General features: G+C 46.3%; 1 pseudogene; it reads left to right on the forward strand.

The window, feature by feature from the left end:
- Positions 1-19,602, forward strand: part of LOC140384796 (toll-interacting protein-like) — a 74,409-nt pseudogene extending 54,807 nt beyond the window's left edge.
- Positions 19,603-20,397: the final 795 nt, after the last annotated feature.

The raw sequence follows: 20,397 nt of genomic DNA on the forward strand, positions 1-20,397 counted from the left end.
ATTCAGGTATATGCAACTGAGGGCTTTTGCGAGGCAACAGGTGAGGGAATTCCCGCAGCTCCCGACACAAGAGGTGCAGGACAGAGTGATCTCAAAGACATGGGTGGGGGATGGTAAGGTGTCAGATATATATAGGGAAATGAGGGACGAAGGGGAGACTATGGTAGATGAACTAAAAGGGAAATGGGAAGAAGAGCTGGGGGAGGAGATCGAGGAGGGGCTGTGGGCAGATGCCCTAAGCAGGGTAAACTCGTCGTCCTCGTGTGCCAGGCTAAGCCTGATTCAGTTTAAGGTATTACACAGGGCACATATGACTGGAGCACGGCTCAGTAAATTTTTTGGGATGGAGGATAGGTGTGCGAGGTGCTCGAGAAGCCCAGCGAATCATTCCCATATGTTTTGGTCATGCCCGGCACTACAGGGGTTTTGGATGGGGGTGACAAAGGTGCTTTCAAAAGTAGTAGGAGTCCAGGTCGAACCAAGCTGGGGGTTGGCTATATTTGGGGTTGCACAAGAGCCGGGAGTGCAGGAGGCGAGAGAGGCCGATGTTTTGGCTTTTGCGTCCCTAGTAGCCCGGCGCAGGATATTGCTAATGTGGAAAGAAGCCAAGCCCCCGGGGGTGGAGACCTGGATAAATGACATGGCGGGGTTTATAAAGCTAGAGCGGATTAAGTTCGTCCTAAGGGGGTCGGCTCAAGGGTTCACCAGGCGGTGGCAACCGTTCGTCGAATACCTCGCAGAAAGATAGACGGAATGGGAAAGAGAAGGCAGCAGCAGCAGCCCAGGATCGGGGGGGGGGGGGGGGGGGGCGGGGGGGGGAGGGGTGGGAGGGAGGAACCAGAAGGACTCTCAGGGTTGTTAATATATACTGTATAGTATGTATAGGTCGTTGCTACAGATAATTATATATTGGACTGTTAAATTATATTTTTGGAGAGTGTTACTTGTGACAAGGCAGTTGCCAATTAGGGCTAGTTTTCATTTTTGTTATTTATTATTTATTCATTTTTTGTTTATAAAATAGGTCATTGTTATTTGTGTTGTTATAATATTGTGTAAAGGATGCACAATGTACTGTGTTGGTTGACCAAAAATTTTCAATAAAATATTTAATTAAAAAAAAAAGCTGAGAGCCTTCATGGCATGCTTGTGTGCATTTTTGAGTAGATCTTTGGGCATCCTGCTGGTTGGCTGGCCCCAGCTACCTCACTACACAGAAAGTCTCTGGGTATGCAACCGCCTTCCATCCTGCCAATGTATCTGAGCCAGTGAAGCCGCCTCTGTCTGATGAGCTGCTAATTAGTTAATGTATATTTTGTTGGAGTCTCGTTTGAATTTGGCATCCAGCCATGTTTATTGAAGCTGTGTGGGAGGAGCTTTACATTTCACCTGGTTCCTGCTGCGCCTAAATTATGACTGTTTGATGCTGTAGTTAGTTACAAAGTGATTGTGGTATCCCTAACTGCAGTGAACATAACAAGAGCACGCATTAAAAAACAGCACTTAACACTGAAGTGACAGAAGGTGAACCCTTGAAAACTAAAGTGTGTTGAGTAGATGATGTTGTGGAAATGCCGGCGTTGGACTGGGGTGAGCACAGTAAAAAGTCTTACAACACCAGGTTAAAGTCCAACAGGTTTGTTTCAAACACTAGCTTTCGGAGCACTGCTCCTTCCTCAGGTGAGGAAGGAGCAGTGCTCCGAAAGCTAGTGTTTGAAACAAACCTGTTGGACTTTAACCTGGTGTTTTAAGACTTCTTATTGAGTAGATGAGTTTGAAGCAATCTACTTTTGAAAGACATAGAAATTCTATGAAATAATATTGCTTGGGTGAACTTGATTGAAACATGTCTTGGTGCATTCTGTACATGGGGGCTCATCATTCAGTTGCAAACAACTTATTCAAAATTTACCTCTATGGTGAGTAGCTTCAAATATTGGAGAGCAAATCTAATTATGAATTACAAGGCTGCAATAACATCTAGTCAGACAGGACGAGCAATTCATTAACTGCATATATATTATTTAGCAATTTGCTGTTTGCTATTACTGTGTTAGGGATTCAGTTAAGCATTGAAGAATGAAAAAAAAAAATGATTTTATCTCTTCAGGGTTGCTTCTGCACCATGCTACACCCAGGTGACAAAAAGGCTGTTGAAGAACTAATATTGCAGATATCTGAACACCTTCATTCTTACTGTTGGAGTTAGTTTGCACCAAACCAACTGATAAACTCAGACGTCCCTTTGCTGTGCTGTCTGGCCATGTATTTGCTATTTGGCTCTGAACAAGCATCAGCCAGGCAGAGAGAAAATTCCTGTGTTTGTGTGCACAATTAAATAATGAACACTATCATTGTGACAAGGTGCCTATCATCGACAGTTTAATATATTTTTAGTTTGGACCCATGGAAAGGAAAATGGCAGAGCCTGATTTTAACACTGGGCTCATTTTCAATGAGCCACAATTCAACTTGCAGACACTGAAGCTAAAAACAGATGCAGAACCTGTTTGCTCACTATAATCTCACAAATGGGTTTCCCACCTAGTTCTCTGACCCAACAGCAAACCATCCCACTCCTGGAGCAATTTCTGGTGGATAAAGCAGAGTCCTATTTAAAATGGGAATACATCTCTGAAAGAAAAGTTTGCTTGTCTGTCATATTTCACTGCCGTGGTGGTGCAGCAAGAAACGGAGGCCACAGGATGCTCAGGCAAGCTTCTCGGTTCTCTGAGGGGCCCCCAGAGGTTCTGCTGGAAGTGAGAAGGAAGAGGAGGGAAGTTCTCTTTGAGACAGTGCCAGGAAGGTCCCCAGAAATTAAGTCCACAGAAACATAGGAAATAGGAGCAGGGCCTTTGAGCCTGCTCCGCTATTCATTATGATCATGGCTAATCATCCAACTCCATAGCCAGATCGCACCTTCCCCCCATATCCTTTGATCCCCTTCACCCCAAGAGCTACAGCTAACTGCTTCTTGAAAACATACAATGTTTTGGCCTCAACTGCTTTCTGTGGTAATGAATTCCTCAGACCAACGACTCTCTAGGTGAAGACATTTCTCCTCATCTCAGTCCTAAATGGTCCACATCGTATCCTCAGACTGTGACTTTTTTGAACTTCCCCACCATCGGGAACAACCTTCTTCCATCTACCCTGTCCAGACCTGTTAGAATTTTATACGTTTCTATGCGATAATAATAATAAAATTATAATAATAATAATCGCTTATTGACACAAGTAGGCTTCAATGAAGTTACTTTGAAAAGCCCCTAGTCGCCACATTCCGGCACCTGTTCGGGGAGGCCGGTATGGGAATTTAACCCAAGCTGCTGGCCTTGTTCTGCATTACAAGCCAGCGGTTTAGCCCATTGTGCTAAACCAGCCCCTACCCACCCTCATCTCATTCTTCTGAACTCCAGCGAATACAATCCTAACCAATTCAATCTCTCCTTATACGCCATCACAAGAATCAGCCTGGTAAACCTTCGCTGTCCTCCCTCCATAGAAAGAACATCCTCCCTTAGATAAGGAGACCAAAACCGCACACAATATTCCAGGTGTGGCCTCATCAAGGCCCTGTATAATTGCAGCAACGCATCCCTGCTTCTGTACTCAAACTCTCTCGCTATGAAGGACAACATACCATTTTACTTCTTTACCACCTGCTGCACCTGCATGCTTATCTTCAGCGACTGGTGTTCAAAGACACCCAGGTCTCATTGCACAATTCGTTCTCTTAATTTATGGCCATTCAGATAATAATCTGCCTTCCCGTTTTTGCTACCAAAAGTGGATAACCTCACATTTATCCAAATTTTTCTGCATCTACCATGCATTTCCCCACTCACTCAACTTGTCCAAATCCCACTGAAGGAACTCTGCATTCTCCTCACAGCGAACTCTCCTAACCAGCTTTGCGTCATCTGCAAATTTGGAGATATTACATTTAGTTCCCTCATCTAAATCATTAATATATATTCAGGCATTAACTACATATATGTATTATTTATTACTTTGCTGTTTGTTATTACATTGCTATAATTACCAACAAAGATTCATTGGCCCCAGGACCAGAATTCACTGTAGGAAGGATTTCAATAACCCCACAAGAGTAGCAACGGTGAGTGTAGCCCTTGCTTTCTTCAATTCCCCCCAAAACACATGGGGGGCGATTCTCCAATATGGAGCCCAAGTGTTCGCGCCGTCGTGAATGCCGTTGTGAATGCTGCTCCAGCCTCCTTTCGCGGCACCAAATGGGCGCCACACCAACCTGCGCATGCATGGGGGACATCTTTAGCACGCTAGCCCCAACCAACATGGTGTCGTTGTTCAGAGGCCGGCCGCGCCAGAAAGTAGGCCCGGGGCGGGGAGAGGCCGGCCCGCCGATCGGTGGGCCCCGATCGCGGGCCAGACCTCATCGAAGGCCCCCTCCGGTGAAGGAGCCCCCCACAGGCCGCCTCCCGACCGTTCTCACAGAGTTCCCGCCGGCAGCGACCAGGGGTGAACGGCGCTGGCGGGACTCTGTCGTATCGCCGTGGCCGCTCGGCTCATCCGGGCCGTAGAATCGGCAGCCCCACCGATTCCAGCGGCCCGTGGCCAAATGCGCCGGCGCAAATGACGCCAAGTCTCGGCATCTCGGAGAATCGCGCGCCGGCGTCGTGGCGCGGTTGCACCGATTCTCCGGCCCAGCACAGGGCTCAGAGAATCGTCCCCATGGTAACAGTTATTTTCCCGTAACTTCACCACATTATTGACCACCTCCCACAAGGCTATAATGCTTCTTAATCTCATTGCAAAAAATACTTTCACATCTTCCTTGCTCCTCTCCTCTCACAGCCCAGCCAGTCTCTACAAGCTTCCTGGGCTTTGCACAGTCAGCAATTTTTCCCATGCCTCCTTCCTCGCTTCACACTCCACACACCCGCTCTCGGTTTCACATCTTGTCAATCCAATTGCTTTTTTTACCCTCCCAGCACTTGTACAATAAGCAACAGGCCTGCAAAGATGCACATTTCTTTGTACAAGACACTCAAAAATTCTCATCTTTTCTCTCTGCAGGTCAAGCATATCAACAAGGGAAAGAGTAAGAATAAGGGGGGCATTTAGAACAAAAGTCAATGTTTACAGAAACACCCAACATTTTAAGACTTTTTGAGATGCAGCAGAAAGCGAGAGCTATCAAGATAGGACTTTTTGAAGCCAGATGCTTCTGTATAAGGGAGCCCCATTTGAATAGCTCTGCAGTTATTTTTCCTGATTATACCCAAGCTGTATAGTGATGCTTGGTGTCTGCTGCTGTCCAGTCCCTCAGTGCCATTCTAACATTTGAGCATTTTCTCTTTCTTGTAGTTAGTTCTCAACCCCCTGAAGAAAATGTCTCAGAGAAGAAACTTTCTGAGAGGCAACACTGCACAGTCCATCACTCCCAAGCACCAGAATAGAGGTTGGCACCCAGCTGGGCTATATATTAAGGTAAAAGAGCAGCCAATGCCAGTGAGCAGCAGCGATACTGGTGGCAGAGGCAGCTCATTGTATACCCATTTCCTGTTCAAGGCCTGCTGAGCAGGACCGAGATGTGGACGTCAGTGGCCCAGTGGTTAGCATTGCTGCCTCACAGCGCCAGGGACCCGGGTTCAATTCTGGCCTTGGGTAACTGTGTTGAGATTGCATTTTCTCCTCATGTCTGTGTGCGTTTCCTCTGGGTGCTCCAGTTTCCTCCCAGTCCAAAGATGTGCAGGTTAGTTGGTTTGATCATGATAAATTGCACCTTATCATCCAAAGATGTGCAGCTTAGGTGGGGTTACGGGGATGGGGGCGTGGGTGCGGGCCTAAGTGGGGTGTTCTGTCGGAGAGTCGGTGCAGACCCGATGAGTCGAATGGCCTCTTTCTGCACTGTAGGAATTCTATGTTTCTAACTATAAGACGAAAACTGCCTGCTTCACACAAGCCATTAAATCAGATACTGGAAGGCCTGACAAGGAGTTTAATCACCATGGTTGAAAGTATAGATTAATCCACTTCCAACCTGTGTTATTGTTATCATGCTTGGCATCAGAATTCTGCAGTTTACCTTGGAGAGTGTGGTAACCTCTAGGATGCTGCAATTGGGCCCACAGAACAGGAGTCAATGTTCACAGATTTTGTGGGAGCTCAAATGGCTGCCATGGAGATGCTGGGCATAACTTTATTCTCTATTTTAGAATGGCTGACATCCACCTGAGACAGACCAATTGAGCAAATGCATAGATGTTTCCAAGACATCACTCATCTTTGTTCCATCTAATTTTCCCATATATCAATAGTAGTGCTGAGTGCCAGACCTGTGTGCATGACAGTAGCACAACACGCGCAGCAAGTGCCGGCCCCAATCAGATTGTCAGTATGTCCGATCCCTCAACCAATATCATCCGTAGTGCCAGGCTGCTAGCTGGGTCAGAGTTCCCCAGCAGCTGTTGAAGTTTTGCAGTTTACAGTCTCTAGTGGTGGTGACCACTAGATTCAACAGTAATAGAGTGAAAACCTTTCTGTCAATATAAGCAGCTGGCACCTTGATAGCTACACGTGTGCAGCCCTGATCACAAGACCAGACAGTCACTGCTGCGAATCTCAAACTCTCTCATTCTGGCCACTGACATCCATCAAGAGAGTCTTGTGCTGGCTTACTCTGGCAAGGAAGGCATTAATGACCTGTTTGATGCAACGGTCCACTGCAGAGTGCAAGCCTGTAGCAGGAGCCTATGGCAAGAAAATTAAGAATGCTGATGACTTTGACAGCCACAGGAAAAGCTTGCTGCACTTCCTACCCCCACTCTCAGTCCAGTGGGCATCATGTCCTGCTGCAATGATCAGAAATAGCTCACCTGGCGAAGTGCAGCCTCCTCATATATCGTTCCTCTGAAATAAGTAAAGAAAGTTGTGATCTCTATGTGTTCTGGGCAGAATGGGGTGTGGACGGCGCCGTTTCCTCACCGGCTATGTTCCAGAAGGCTAAGCTGCTGGTCCTTCAGGCTGCTGTTGATCACCTTTCTTCAGCTGTTCAGCCATCCAAGGCAGTGATGCAAAAATAACTCTCAGCATTAAAAAAAAGTGTTTCATGAGAGTGGGTAAGAGGGGGGAAAAATCAAAAAGAAGCAAACTAGTAGCTGAGAACTACGGTTTCACTCTTCAACATACCTGATAACCATTGCAACTATGCTTTCAGCTGCCTGGGCCCTCAGCTCTGGAATTCCCTCCCTAAACCTCTCCTCTCTCCCCTCCTTTAGGACGCTTCTTAAAATCTACCTCCTTGACCAAGCTTTTTGGTCATCTACCCAACTATCTCCATATGTGACTCAGAGTCAACATTTTATTTGATAACACTCCCGTGAAGTCCATTGGGATGTTTTACTATGATAAAGGTGCTATATAAATGCACAGTTGCCATTGTTGTTGTGGAATGTAGCTGAGCAGTGCAGTGAGTTAGAGTGTTGCCCGCCAATCCTTGGAAACTACATTTGGGTCCACCTAGAAGAGGGTTTCTCAAACTGCAGGTCCCGACCCAGCGGGTGAGTCGTGGGCGGGTGTCAGGAGGGTCGCGGCGTGATTGGTCGCGCCGTTCTGGCGGTGGTCCCAATCTTGGAAGGAGCGCCCAACAGCCGCTACCGGATTTTACATTGAGAATGGCGGCCGCTGCCGCCTTTGAAATGAAAATAAATGAGGCTGTGCGTAGTCTTCCAGCCAGAAGCGGCAGCAGAGAGCAGGTCACGCACCCTGCATGTACATTTGACATTAAGCACCTTGTACGTGCTTTTGGCTCCAAATCACAGAATGGAGTTGCTTCCATTTTCTCACTACTGGCAAAGGACTATGAATGTAGATAACTTTCTTAAAAGTAATAGACAGCCAGAGATTGAAAGAGACTCTATTAGACAGGATCTCACAACAGAATCTGCTGAAGACAGCTGCTCAGGAGAGTCCAGGGCAGGACAGAGCAGTGCTTGTGTTATCTCTGTGCAGAGCTCCAGGGTCTCTGGTTAAAAGTCAACAAAGAAGAAACTTAACTCAGGAACAAAGCAGTATAAAGATGATCTCTTGGGGTATGGCTTTGTCAATTGTGCCAATGCAAATAAGCATGCAAAACCCACGTGTGTTAAATGCAGGGAAATACTGACAAATGAGAGAAGTTTCAAATTTTGAAAGAGAAGTGGTGGGTGAAAAATTCTTTTGACGTTGAGACCCTAGAGTCAGTTATTAACTTAGGGTTGACTCCAAATTAAAAGACTATGCTGCTGTAGCTGACCTGTGATATCACATTAAAAACACACCAAAAGTCCATGAGGCTGTCAGCATTCTAGAGTAGCATCTCCCAGGAGTACCTAGTGCTGAGTTAAAAAAAATGTATTTTGTTGCTTTGCCCTTCATGATGTTTTCATAAAGTTGAAGATGGCACAAAGGAGCTGGCTGAAATCTGCACCTGATATGCGCATTGTCCTCTCCTCCTGTGAACCTGGTTGGAGTGAGATCATGAGGACCAAGCAGGCTTTTGCATTAAAGGTAAGTGAACATGACGTATGCCACGAAAGTCAACCAGTGTGTGTCACAAGGTATGCTGGTGTGGGACACGAAGATGGCCAGTTGGCAAAAGTGGGTCCCGGAAAAATATTTGGACAACGCTGGCCTAGACTAATGCGAAAGATCTTTTTCTCACTTCAAAGAATGTGGTAGACTGATGTGAATTGCGACTGAGTGGCCTCAACTCACTTTCTGATGGGAGTGGGAACACAACACTCTTTTATACTGATTAACATTAAATTGACAGTCTGACTCAATACGGTCATGGTGACAACCACTGAAGGAAAATTGAAACGTCTGGTTGGAGTTGTTCAGGTGCTCTTGGGTGTGTTAAAAACCCAAGTAATGTTATGAAAGGTCACCAGTTTTTATTCTTTCATGGGATGTGGGTGTCACTGGCAAGCCAGCATTTATTGCCCATCCCTAATTGCCCTTGAAAAGCAAGGCTTCCCAGGCCATTTCAGAGGGCAGTTAAGAGTCAACTCATTAGGGCAGCATGGTGGTGCAGTGGTTAGCGCTGTTGCCTCAGGGCGCCCACGTCCCAGGTTCGATCCCAGCTCTGGGTCACTGTCCATGTGGAGTTTGCACATTCTCCCCGTGTTTGGGTGGGTTTCTCCCTCACAACCCAAAAACGTGCAGGGTAGGTGGATTAGCCACGCTAAATTGCCCCTTAATTGGATAAAATGAATTGGGTACTCTAAATTTTTTTAAAAGAGTCAACTCATTACTGTTGTTCTGGAGTCACATGTAGGCCAGACCGGGTAAGGGCAGCAAATTCCCTTCCCCTAAAGGAAGTAAACCAGATGGGTTTTTGCAGCAATCAATGGTAGTTGTCACGGTCACCATTATTGAACTGAGACTAGTCTTATCGTCTAAATTTCATAGAATCATAGAATCCCGACATTGCAGAAGGAGGCCTTTTGGCCCATCGGGTCCGCACCATCCCTCTCAAAGAGCACCTTAACCAGGCCCACCCCCCCACCTCAGGGATGTGCAGATCCACCTAATCTGCACATCCCTGGGCACAATGGGGAAATTTATCATGGCCAATCCACCTAACCTGCACAACTTTGGACTGTGGGAGGAAACTGGAGCACCTGGAGGAAACACACGCAGAGAATGTTCAAACACCACACAGACAGGCACCCAAGGCCGGAATTGAACCCGGGTCCCTGGTGCTGTCAGGCAGTAGTGCTAACCACGATGCCACCTTGCTGGCTAATCAATGTATTGATTAAATTTAAATTGTACCAGCACCATGGTGGGATTTGAACCCGTGTCTTCAGAGCATTAGCCTGAGCCTCTGGACCACTAGTCCAGTGATATTACCACTATGCCAGCATCTCCCCTTAGTCGAGCACTTGCATATGGTAAACCCTGCTCTATAGCATTTTTATCCCTGTAAGAATCAAATACAGCAAGTGAGGAGGATAGGGCCAAAAGGAGATTTGATGTCAAGTTTTTAGCCAAACACCAAGAAGATTCTTCGACTATCAAGAGGGTTGATCATAAAATGATGAAAATTGTCAGCCACTAATACAGTTGTTAATGTTTTAAGTCACATATTCAATGTAAGATATTGAATATTCAAGAGGGTGGTGATGTGCGACAGAGATTGCTAAGTATCAGTAATTTTCTCCAGGGAGGAAAAGCTTCTCTGTTCTCATTTGTAGCAGTCATCAGCATGTTCTTTATAACTCCTGAATACAGTCACACTCCTTATAGCAAATTCCCCACTGTCATTTGGTCCTATTTTCTTCTCATCTTCAAACCTCCAAACTCCTATAGTGAAAGCATGAAATGAAATGAAAATCGCTTATTGTCACGAGTAGGCTTCAATGAAGTTACTGTGAAAAGCCCCTAGTCGCCACATTCTGGCGCATGTTCGGGGAGGCTGGTACGGGAATTGAACCGTGCTGCTGGCCTGCCTTGGTCTGCTTTAAAAGCCAGCGATTTAGCCCAGTGAGCTAAACCAGCCCCTAGCATCAGAACATTATAAATAAAAAGGAAAATAAAAGATAGTGCAAAGAGAAAAAAATACCTGAACAAAACCTCGCATCATTTTAACCACAAACACATCTTTTTTGTTCTACGGAAAAGAATTTCAGTTTCCCTGGTTTATCTTCAGAATGAAAGCCTCTCATCCCTGATGGAATTGTAATAAATCTCTTTCACAAAGTTTCCATGGCTTTGGCATCCTTCTTGAGGTGAGGTAGGGCCCCCAAAACTGGACACAACTGCAGCATAACCACTGGTTTCTATTGTTTAGCATTACTTATTTAATAGTCTATGAGTGGAATTTTATTTGAAGGCAGGGGTGCTCATGAAATGCAGTGTGTGGCCTGCCACTGCTTACCCACCAGCTCCAACCAGTCCCCCATTTTAAGGGAGATGGTGGAGGCATTGGGTTGCCCGCCACCGTTGAGCCTATTAAATCAATATAGAGCCAATTAATTGCCAGTTACGTGCCTCATCCTGTCTCTGCCGTTATTTTGTCTGTGGCGCCATATGGAAGGCACAGCAGCTCTGGCTGCATGGGCTGTCAGGCAAAGGGTGGGGGGGTGCAGCTTCCTTTGGGGGTCCCTGCTATGCCTATGGGATGCACCCTGCCCCAAGGTCAGACCCACCTTTAACCCTCTCCCACCCCAACCTCTACCCCTGATCCCTTTCACTCGCTCCTGATAGCCCGTGTTTACCTTCTTTGTGGACCGGCAACAGTCCCAACAATGGCTAATATTCAAACCTGCTGGGACTGCAGAGCTATCAGCCATCCGAATACCTGGGACTTCCTCCCCAGATGGTGGCAGAACTCTCACTCTCAGCCAATTAATACCCCACCAGGCGTAAAATAGCTGAGGGGCAGCTTGTATGAGCAGGGATTCATCCCAGCTTGTCGTTGTGCATTTGTTTGGAGTGGGATTAATATAATTAATCTGGCAGCAGATCGTTTTCCTGTTCTATCAGCCAGAATATGGGTTTGGCGCAACCTATAAAAATGGGAGAAGAACCAAAAGCTTGAAAATCAGGACAACTATTTTTCCGTAATCAAAATATGGAGTGGTCAGAGGCAAAGTTGCAGCTTTTGGTGTTGGGAAAACAAATACAGTTTTAAGGGATTTATAATTGTATTGAATCATAGAATCATCAAATTTACAGTGCAGAAGGAGGCCATTCAGCCCTCCGAGTCTGCACTGGCCCTTACAAAGAGCACCCTACTCAAGCCCACGTATCTACCCTATCCTCATAACCCAGGAACCCCCACTTAACCTTTTTTGGACACTAAGGGCAATTTTGCATGGCCAATCCACCTAACCTGCACATCTTTAGACTGTGGGAGGAAACCGGAGCACCCGGAGGAAATCCACGCACACACGGGGAGGACCTCCAGACTCCGCGCAGACAGTGACCCAGCTGGAAATCAAACCTGGGACCCTGGAGCTGTGAAGCAATTGTGCTAACCACCATGCTACCATGCTGCCCATTAAAACTTAAACATTAGAAATGAGGTATAGTTTTAAATGGGTTTAATTTAATGTGACTGTGCCTGGAAGGGTAAAATCTAAAGTTAGCTACATGCTGGACAAAGGTCTTTGTATGTGTGGGTATTGGGTTTCAATTCCAACTATGATTCTATTGTGCTTAGAGAGGACTATGGCGTAAAGAGTAAATAAACCAGCAGTGGTTGCTTAGCAACTGGGGCCTTGTATGATAGAGAAACTTTTAAGTTTTAGTTTACCTAATTTGATTGCAGTTTGAGATCGGTAGTGAGAAAGCAGCTCTCACAGCTCTCCTAGAAGCAGTTGGAAACAGTTGGTTTTAAAACACGAAAGAGAGAACATCTCTCTCAGCATTGCGAGAAGAAAATCCGTACTATGGAGTAATGGTTCAGAAAACAGATGCCAGGGCAGCATGGTGGTGCAGTGGTTAACGCTGCTGCCTCACGGCACCGAGGTCCCAGGTTCGATCCCGGCTCCGGATCGCTGTCCGTGTGGAGTTTGCACATTCTCCCCGCGTTTGCGTGGGTTTCGCCCCCACAACCCAAAGATGTGCAGGGTAGGGGAATTGGCCATGTTAAATGGCTCCTTAATTGGAAAAAATTAATTGGGTACACTAAATTTTAAAAAAACAAGAAAACAGATGCCAAAAATCTAAAGTGCAGCTAGTTATGGAAACTAGAGAAATGAATAGAGGTTTCCAAGAAGTCTGGAATTAACAGAACAGAGGCAACTGGGAAACAAACCAGATTACTGTTCAGTAAAGTCACAGAGAGTTGAAAAAGCATTGGAGCATGCGAGGCCAGAAAGATATCTGCAGTCGTGCTGCAGATACCTTTGTGAGAAATTACTACAGTTTGGGAGACATTATTGAAATAATTGTGGAAATCGGTGGCTGGACCTCATAGTTTATCTGAAAACCTTGAAGACAAACTGAGTCCTAAAGGGGGTGGTGTAAATCCTGGACTGGATTCACTGTTAAAAATGGAGTGGAACCTTTACTTAAAAGAGCCATTTGTAAAGCCTGGACTGGATTTTGGAATGCAAACCACCAAGGGAAAGCATCTTTATGAGAGAAGATTTCAAAGTCTGTTTTTGGAGTGGAGTTTGGAAGCTCTGACGTGACAATCATTTAGGTGGTTTCTGAGGAGAAATCTACAGTCACTAACTTGGGTTCAGAGTGGGGAGGGTATTTGATGACAGCCAATCTGTGACCTTTAAGGGACTTTATGTGAATGAAACCATTGTAGTTTAAGATGTACTTTGTAATCCGTGTTAATCTTAAAATTTGTATGTATTTGTTATGTTTTATGTGTATTTGTCAAGCTTTTTAAAAATAAAGTTAGAGTACCCAATAATGTTTTTCCAATTAAGGAGCAAGTTAGCGTACCCAATCCACCTACCCTACACATCTTTGGTTTGAGGGGGTGAAACCCATGCAGACACGGGGAGAATGCGCAAACTCCACACGGACAGTGATCCAGGCCCAGGATTGTGAACCCGGGTCCTCAGTGCCGTAGGCAGCAGTGCTAAGCACTGCGCCACGGTGCCCCACGTGCATTTGTCAAGCTAAGGGGGAGTAAAGGAGTATTGTATTTTTTTTTGTAAAATATTTTTATTCTCCATTTTCACATTTTCTTCAGAATTTACACCCCACCAACAAGCAGTAAACGGTAACAAGCACAAAGTCAATCCCCTTATCAACAACAACGATCCCATCCTCCCACCACCCCAAACAACGGCCCACCTGACAATATAAGCATTAAATAAAACAAATCCTCCCATGGTGGGAAAAGCAAAGGGAAAAAAAAAGAAAAAGGGATCAGGAATCGCCTATGGTCACCATTGACCTATAGAGTCCACCTCCCCCCAAACATTCAATGCCATCCAATCCCCGAAAGAGTACCGTAAATGACACCCATGAATTGTAAACCCTCCCCCTCCCCGACTCCTCCCCTCCACTTCCCCTTATAAAACTCCTCCCCCCAACCTCTGTTCCTTCCCCCCAACTTTCCACCCCGGCTAGACTCATCGGACCCTGTTCTGCCAGGGTCTGATGGCCGCAGCCCCTCCCCCACCTCACTCCCGTTCACTGGCCGGCTTAAACCGGCCAGCATGGAGGCCCCCCGCCTGGGTCTCTTTCCCCCTTGCCTGGCCCCAGGAAAACCAAGAAATCCCCTTTCACACACAAACCCCGCATACACACCCAAGCCCCAAAGAACCATCATTGCAAGTGAAAGTCCCATCTCTTTCCTCATCCAAATATATACAACGTTGATTTATTTAGCACATATACCAGCACGCAGTGAAAAATACAGTTACATGAGGCTACATCGGGACATGACCATTTCTCAATTCAGCCACAGTCCTTCTTCCTTCACAAACTCCTCCGCTGCTTCTGCTGTCCCAAAATAAAAGTCCTTGGATTTGTAGGTCACCCTCAACGTAGCTGGATATACTATGCTGCACTGCACCTTACTGATGTACAGCGCCTTCTGCACCCGGCTGAAGGCAGGCCACCTCCTCGCCAGCTCCACCGTAAAGTCCTGATATAAGCGTATACCAGCTCCAGCCCACTGCACCACCCGCTTCTGCTTGGCCCAGCACAGGACCTTCTCTTTCACACTACCTATGAAAACACAGCGTCACTACTCTTGGCGGCTCGCTCTCCTTTGGTACAGGCCTCCACGGCCGATGAGCCCGATCCAGTTCATATCGGAAGGGATCATCCCCCTCCCCCAATAGCTTCGCCAACATCGTGGCAAAATACTCAGTCGGCCTCAGGCCTTCCACTCCTTCGGGAAGACCCACAATCCTCAGATTCTGTCGCCTGGAACTGTTTTCCAAGTCATCCATTTTGGCTCGCCAAAAGACCCTTGTTGATCTCTATCACCTTCCGCATCTCCTTCCCCATCGAGGTAAGTTGATCGCTGTGCTGCGATAATGTCTCTTCCACGTCCTTCAGTGCCTCACCTTGCTCCCGCACCTCTGCCACTGCGCTCAATACTGCCGCCCTCACCGGGGCAATCGCCTCCTCCACCAGTACTTTCAATACCGCCCCCATCTCCTTCCTCATCGCCTCTGTGTGTTTTGTGAACTGCCTTTCAAGTTCCACGACCACCACCTTAGTCATTTCTTCAGCCGTGGGCAATGCGGCCTCCCCTGGTGCCCCAGCCTCCACTTTTCTTGCCGTCCCCGCGGTGGCCTTTCCACTCCCCGACAGACTTTCAGCCGCTTTTTTCACGGCCCTTTTTTAACTTATTTTCGACATTTCCCTTCACATTGCCTTCTCCCTGTTTTTGCCGCCTTCTTTGCCCCTGGGACCGGGCGTTAAACCCCGAAAATGCCGTTCCTGAATGGGAGCCCTCCAATGTGCGGCTGCCTCCCAGGAGTATTGTATTATAATCCAACCTTTCATGTTTAAAAAATGTTTTATTTCTTGTTGTTAAAACTAATTAACAGTCCTATGACTCTATTCCTCCACGTTTCCCCCAGAAAGAGACACTAATGGGGTGATTGAACTCACACAGGAAGCTCCTCGACTTTAATTAGAGAGCAACGTAGGAAGAGTCAATGAGGCACCGGTGAGAATTATGTGTAATCATAAAAAGAGTAATATCTCTCCAAAAGATATTAAAAAACTATTAACTATGCTGATTTATAATGTTTCCTGGTTTGTTTCTTTCTCATTGTCGCTGGGTCAAAATCCTGGAACCCTACCTTGCAGCATCGTCGGTGTGCCTTTAACACATAGACAGCAGTGGCTCAAGAAGAAGGTTGACCACCCACTTTCCCAAGGAAAGTGATGGACAATAAATGCCTGCCTTACCAGCGAGGCCTATATCCGAAAATGGTTTCTTTGAAATCATGTTTCAACCATCCTTGCCAGTCATATGGGTGTTTTGTTTTATTATTATATTTAGAGGACTTGGGGGAAAACAAATGAAAGAACTTGTGCTGGATTCTCCGCACCCCGACGCTGAAATCGAGTTTGCCGATGAGGTGGAGAATCCAGTTTCTTGCATGAAATCGGGACTGGCGCCGGTTCAGCGATTCTCCGCCCCCCCCCCCCCCCGAAAAGCGACGTACTCAGGGAGTAAGCCGCACCCATTATCCACCGCCTGAGGCCATTGCCTGAGCCCCGCCCCGCTATTCTTCTCTCCTGGCCAGCCACATATCTGACAGCGTGGACCACTCATGGTCCTGCCATTCGGGATACTCGTGAGGCGGCCGGGAACTCAGTCCGCGGCCTCCACAGTTGGGGCGGGCCGATCGGGGGGGGGGGGATGGGGGGGGGGTGGGGGGCCTCATTCGGAACTGGGGTATTTTTGACCTGGTGCTCCCGGCTGGCGGGCTGGCGAGCCGGCGGCCGATCGGGGCACTATTTTTGCGGTCCTGGTCCGCGGTCTGAGTCCGCCATGGAGCATGGCGCAGCCCTGTGGCCACCACCGTGTGCATGCGCAGCCTCTGACCTGGAGGTGCGGGGGGCCGTATCGGCAGATGGAGCTGTGTGCTCCACGACAGCTGCCTGCTAGCTCCCTGCAAGGCAGTGAATCTGTGGCCTTTTGACGCCAGTTTTTCTGGAGTAAAAGACCACAATTTTCACAATGGTGTGCGGACATAATCCCTGAAATGGAGAATCCAGCCCCTTATATTCATATTGTACCTTCTTACATATCAAGCCACCCCAAAGTGCTTTGCAAATACTGGAGTGTTATTGAAGTCCAACCATTGTTATATAGGCAAATATGAGGGGTACTCTACTTTGCATATTGCAAGGTTCCAGGCAGTACATTTAAGGGAAACATGGTGGGCAGTAAATTAAATAAACTCTTTCTCTGCTTGTAATATAATACCATGGAATTTTTATATCCATCTGTAAGGTATTTGATGAATTAATTTAATATCTCATCCAAAAGACAGCACTTCTGACAATGAAATACACCACCACCACAGCACTGAATTATCAGGCTAGATTTTCTGGTCAAGACTGTACTGTGGGGTTTGTACCCATCAACTTCACATCATTATAAATTTAGAGTACCCAATTATTATTTTTTTTTCCAATTAAGGGGCAATTTAGCATGACCAATCCACCTACTCTGCACATCTTTCACACCCACGGAGACACGGGGAGAATGTGCAAACTCCACATGGACAGCTACCCAGGGCCGGGATTTGAACCCGGGTCCTCAGTGCCGTAGTCCCAGTGCTAACCACTGCACCACCGTGCCACCCTTCCCCATCCAGAGATGAGAGTGCTTCCTAGTCAGCCAAGCTGATACCTGAAAATGAATCAAGACGTTAATTTAATTACAGGAATCTGTTCAACCTATTCAACTCACTTCATTGTCTGAACTTCATACAACCCAGGCAAAATATTTCCACCTGACTCCTTCCTTGGCACGTTACATTGTAGTCCATTTAAAATCATGAACCTGCCTCCTTCAATGCCCAGTACCATGCTGCATTGGAGAACCCAATGATTAACATTGTGGTCTTAGAAACAGATTTCCACCCTGTTCCCTCCTGTCTCTCTCCCACACCTGCCCTCACCACTGAATTCTTCATCTCAGTTTCATCACTATAAGGAGGTGTTGAGAGAGCGCCACATGCTCACAGGCAAGATTAGAAGACGAATCATTCCCCAGCAGCTTGCTGCCAGGAGTTAGATTGCATCAGTATTGTTAGAAGTGAGAGAGTTGGTCACTTACCAGCCCACATTCTCAATAACAAATAATCTGGAGGGCAGCATGTGGCGCAGTGGATGGGATTTGGGCTGCGGTGCTGAGGACCCGCGTTCGAATCCCGGCCCTGGGTCACTGTCCGTGTGGAGTTTGCACATTCTCCCCATGTCTGCGTGGGTTTCACACCCACAACCCAAAGATGTGCAAGTCAGGTGGATTGGCCATGCTAAATTGCTCCTTAATTGGAAAATAAATAAATAATTGGGTACTCTAAATTTATTAAAAAACAAACAACAAAAAAAATGATCTGGTGTACCACAAGGACAAAATAAGGAAACAAATACCGACAAACAAAAATGTTAATCCTTTTCTGAGTATTTTATCACTGAACTAGGTCACAGTCCAAGCTATAGATTAATAACTTAATTTGGTAAGTGGTTACTCAGCAAGTTACCACAGAAATTTACAATAAAGAAATAGAAAGTGAAAAATGGAATAGAGGCAAGGAGAGAGTATGACAAGAGACTGGCAGCTAAAATAAAAGGAATTCAAAAATCTTCTGGAGGCATACAAATAGTAACAGGTCGAAGGAAGAGGGGTGAGGCTGATTTAGATCAAAAAATCGATGTATGCATGGCAGGAAAGAACAGGATTGAGGTACTAAATTATGCTTTGCATCTGTTTTTATAAAGGAAGAAGTTGTTGGCAAAGTCACAGTGAGATTCTGGATAGACGAAAAATTGATAAAAAGGAGATTTTAAGTTTGCTGTACTTAAAGTTGATAAAGCACCAGGAGCAGATGAAATATGTCCAAGGATGCTGAGGCGAGAAGTAACAGTGGTGTAACAATATCTAGAGCAAAGTTAACAGTCCATTGAGTGAATTAATTAAGGAAAAATAGGCCCAGCAGGAGGGAGACGAGCGCAGGTCGGCCGGATCGGATGTGGCGGCCGTCACCATCGCCACCCAGAGGGGTCCGCATATTTCAGCTTTGGAGTTGTTTGACTGAATGTAAGCAAGCCTGGTTTTATGCTTGCTCGCCAGTACATCAAGAAAATGGATGACGGCTTCCGGTGGCCGCTATGTGATGTTCATTGGAGAATTACCACAGGACATCCTTCGCATTGTACCAACTCAGCAACAGCAGCAAGTGCAACTTGATGCATGGCAGCTCAACAGTTTTGAACAGGCATGGCTACTATGGGTAGACTGAGCATCAATGTGGTACAGGCTAAACTGGCAAAAAACTAGAGAATGACACGTATAGACCCGTACTGCAGAATACGTCTTGGATATGCAGTATATGAGACACCTACAGCACACAATGGGGCAAAAAACCCACGATGGAACAAAGTTATTTAATGCACTGTGCCACCTTGTGTTGATTCATTTTACTTGGAGATATTTGCTGAACGAACATTTTCCATGGACGATAGAATTGCTTGGACTCACATCACTATCCCGGAATTACTAAAAGAGGGCAAAGTCATGGATGAATGGTACAGCCTTAGTGGGAGGCAGGGTGATGATAAGGAAGGAATGATCAACCTTGTTATGTCCTATGCAACACTGCCGCCAAACATGTTGGTGCAGCCACAGCCAGTGGTGCTAATGCCCACTGTTTACCAACAGGGACTAGGATATGTGCCTATTACAGGAGTGCAACTGTCGACACACAAGGAATGGTTCCAATTGCAGCACCAACACATGTATCTGCTCCACAAAATCTGTACAGCGAGGAAGATCTCAAATCCATTCAGGATATGTTCCCTGACATGTACAGAGAAGTGATCCGCTCAGCGCTGGAAGCACAGAGGGGCAACAAGAATGCAGCAATTAATTATTTGCACCAGATCAATGAAGAATCCTAGGAATATGTGCAGTCACTGTCAATACTGCGAAGGCCCCATAATAACCAGTGTATCTCTGCATCAAAAACTTTGAGCTTTCTCTCTGCCGATCTTTTTTGTTTATGAATGCATGTGTCCGGTAAACAGAACATTATACAAAGTTTGTAACTGCATTAAACATAAATGAGCATTCCATAACCTAAGTGCAGATGCTTAAGTTCAGAAAGGCTAAATCTCATGGTTATTGTAAACCAAGAGTTGCCCCAGTGAGCTTGGTTAAACTTGATGCTTGTGTCTTTGAAGTAATTCTATTGTGCATTCGGCAGCATTTAATGCTGATGGTCCACCTGTCAAGTGCTTTGAGAATTTTCTTATTTCTCAGAGTTTATTAAAAATGTATATTGATTGCATAAAAAATTAAGGAAAACCAGCACAGGCAATTAAGACAACCTGATTGAGCTTTGACGAGGTGGCAGAGGGTTGATGGGGGTAAGACGGTTGATGTGGTGTACATGAAAATCTTAAAGTCTTTTGATAAAATGCCACAAAATAACCTTGACAGCAGAGTTAAAGCCCCTGGAATGAAAGGAAGAGTTCAGTATGGATGCAACATTGACTGAGTGACAGGAAACAGAGTAGTGGTGAATGGATATTTTCCAAATTAGAGGAAGGTACACAGTGGGGTTCCTCATGCATAAGTACTAGAACCATGGGCGGGATGCTCCCAGCCCTGGGCCGGGCCGGAGAATCCCTGCGACCAAGCCACGATGCCCCGACGCTGGCACGTGATTCTCCGCAGAGCGGAGAATGGGCGCC

The sequence above is a fragment of the Scyliorhinus torazame genome, chromosome 10 (assembly GCF_047496885.1).
Source record: "Scyliorhinus torazame isolate Kashiwa2021f chromosome 10, sScyTor2.1, whole genome shotgun sequence".
In the NCBI taxonomy this organism is placed as follows: Eukaryota; Metazoa; Chordata; class Chondrichthyes; order Carcharhiniformes; family Scyliorhinidae; genus Scyliorhinus; species Scyliorhinus torazame.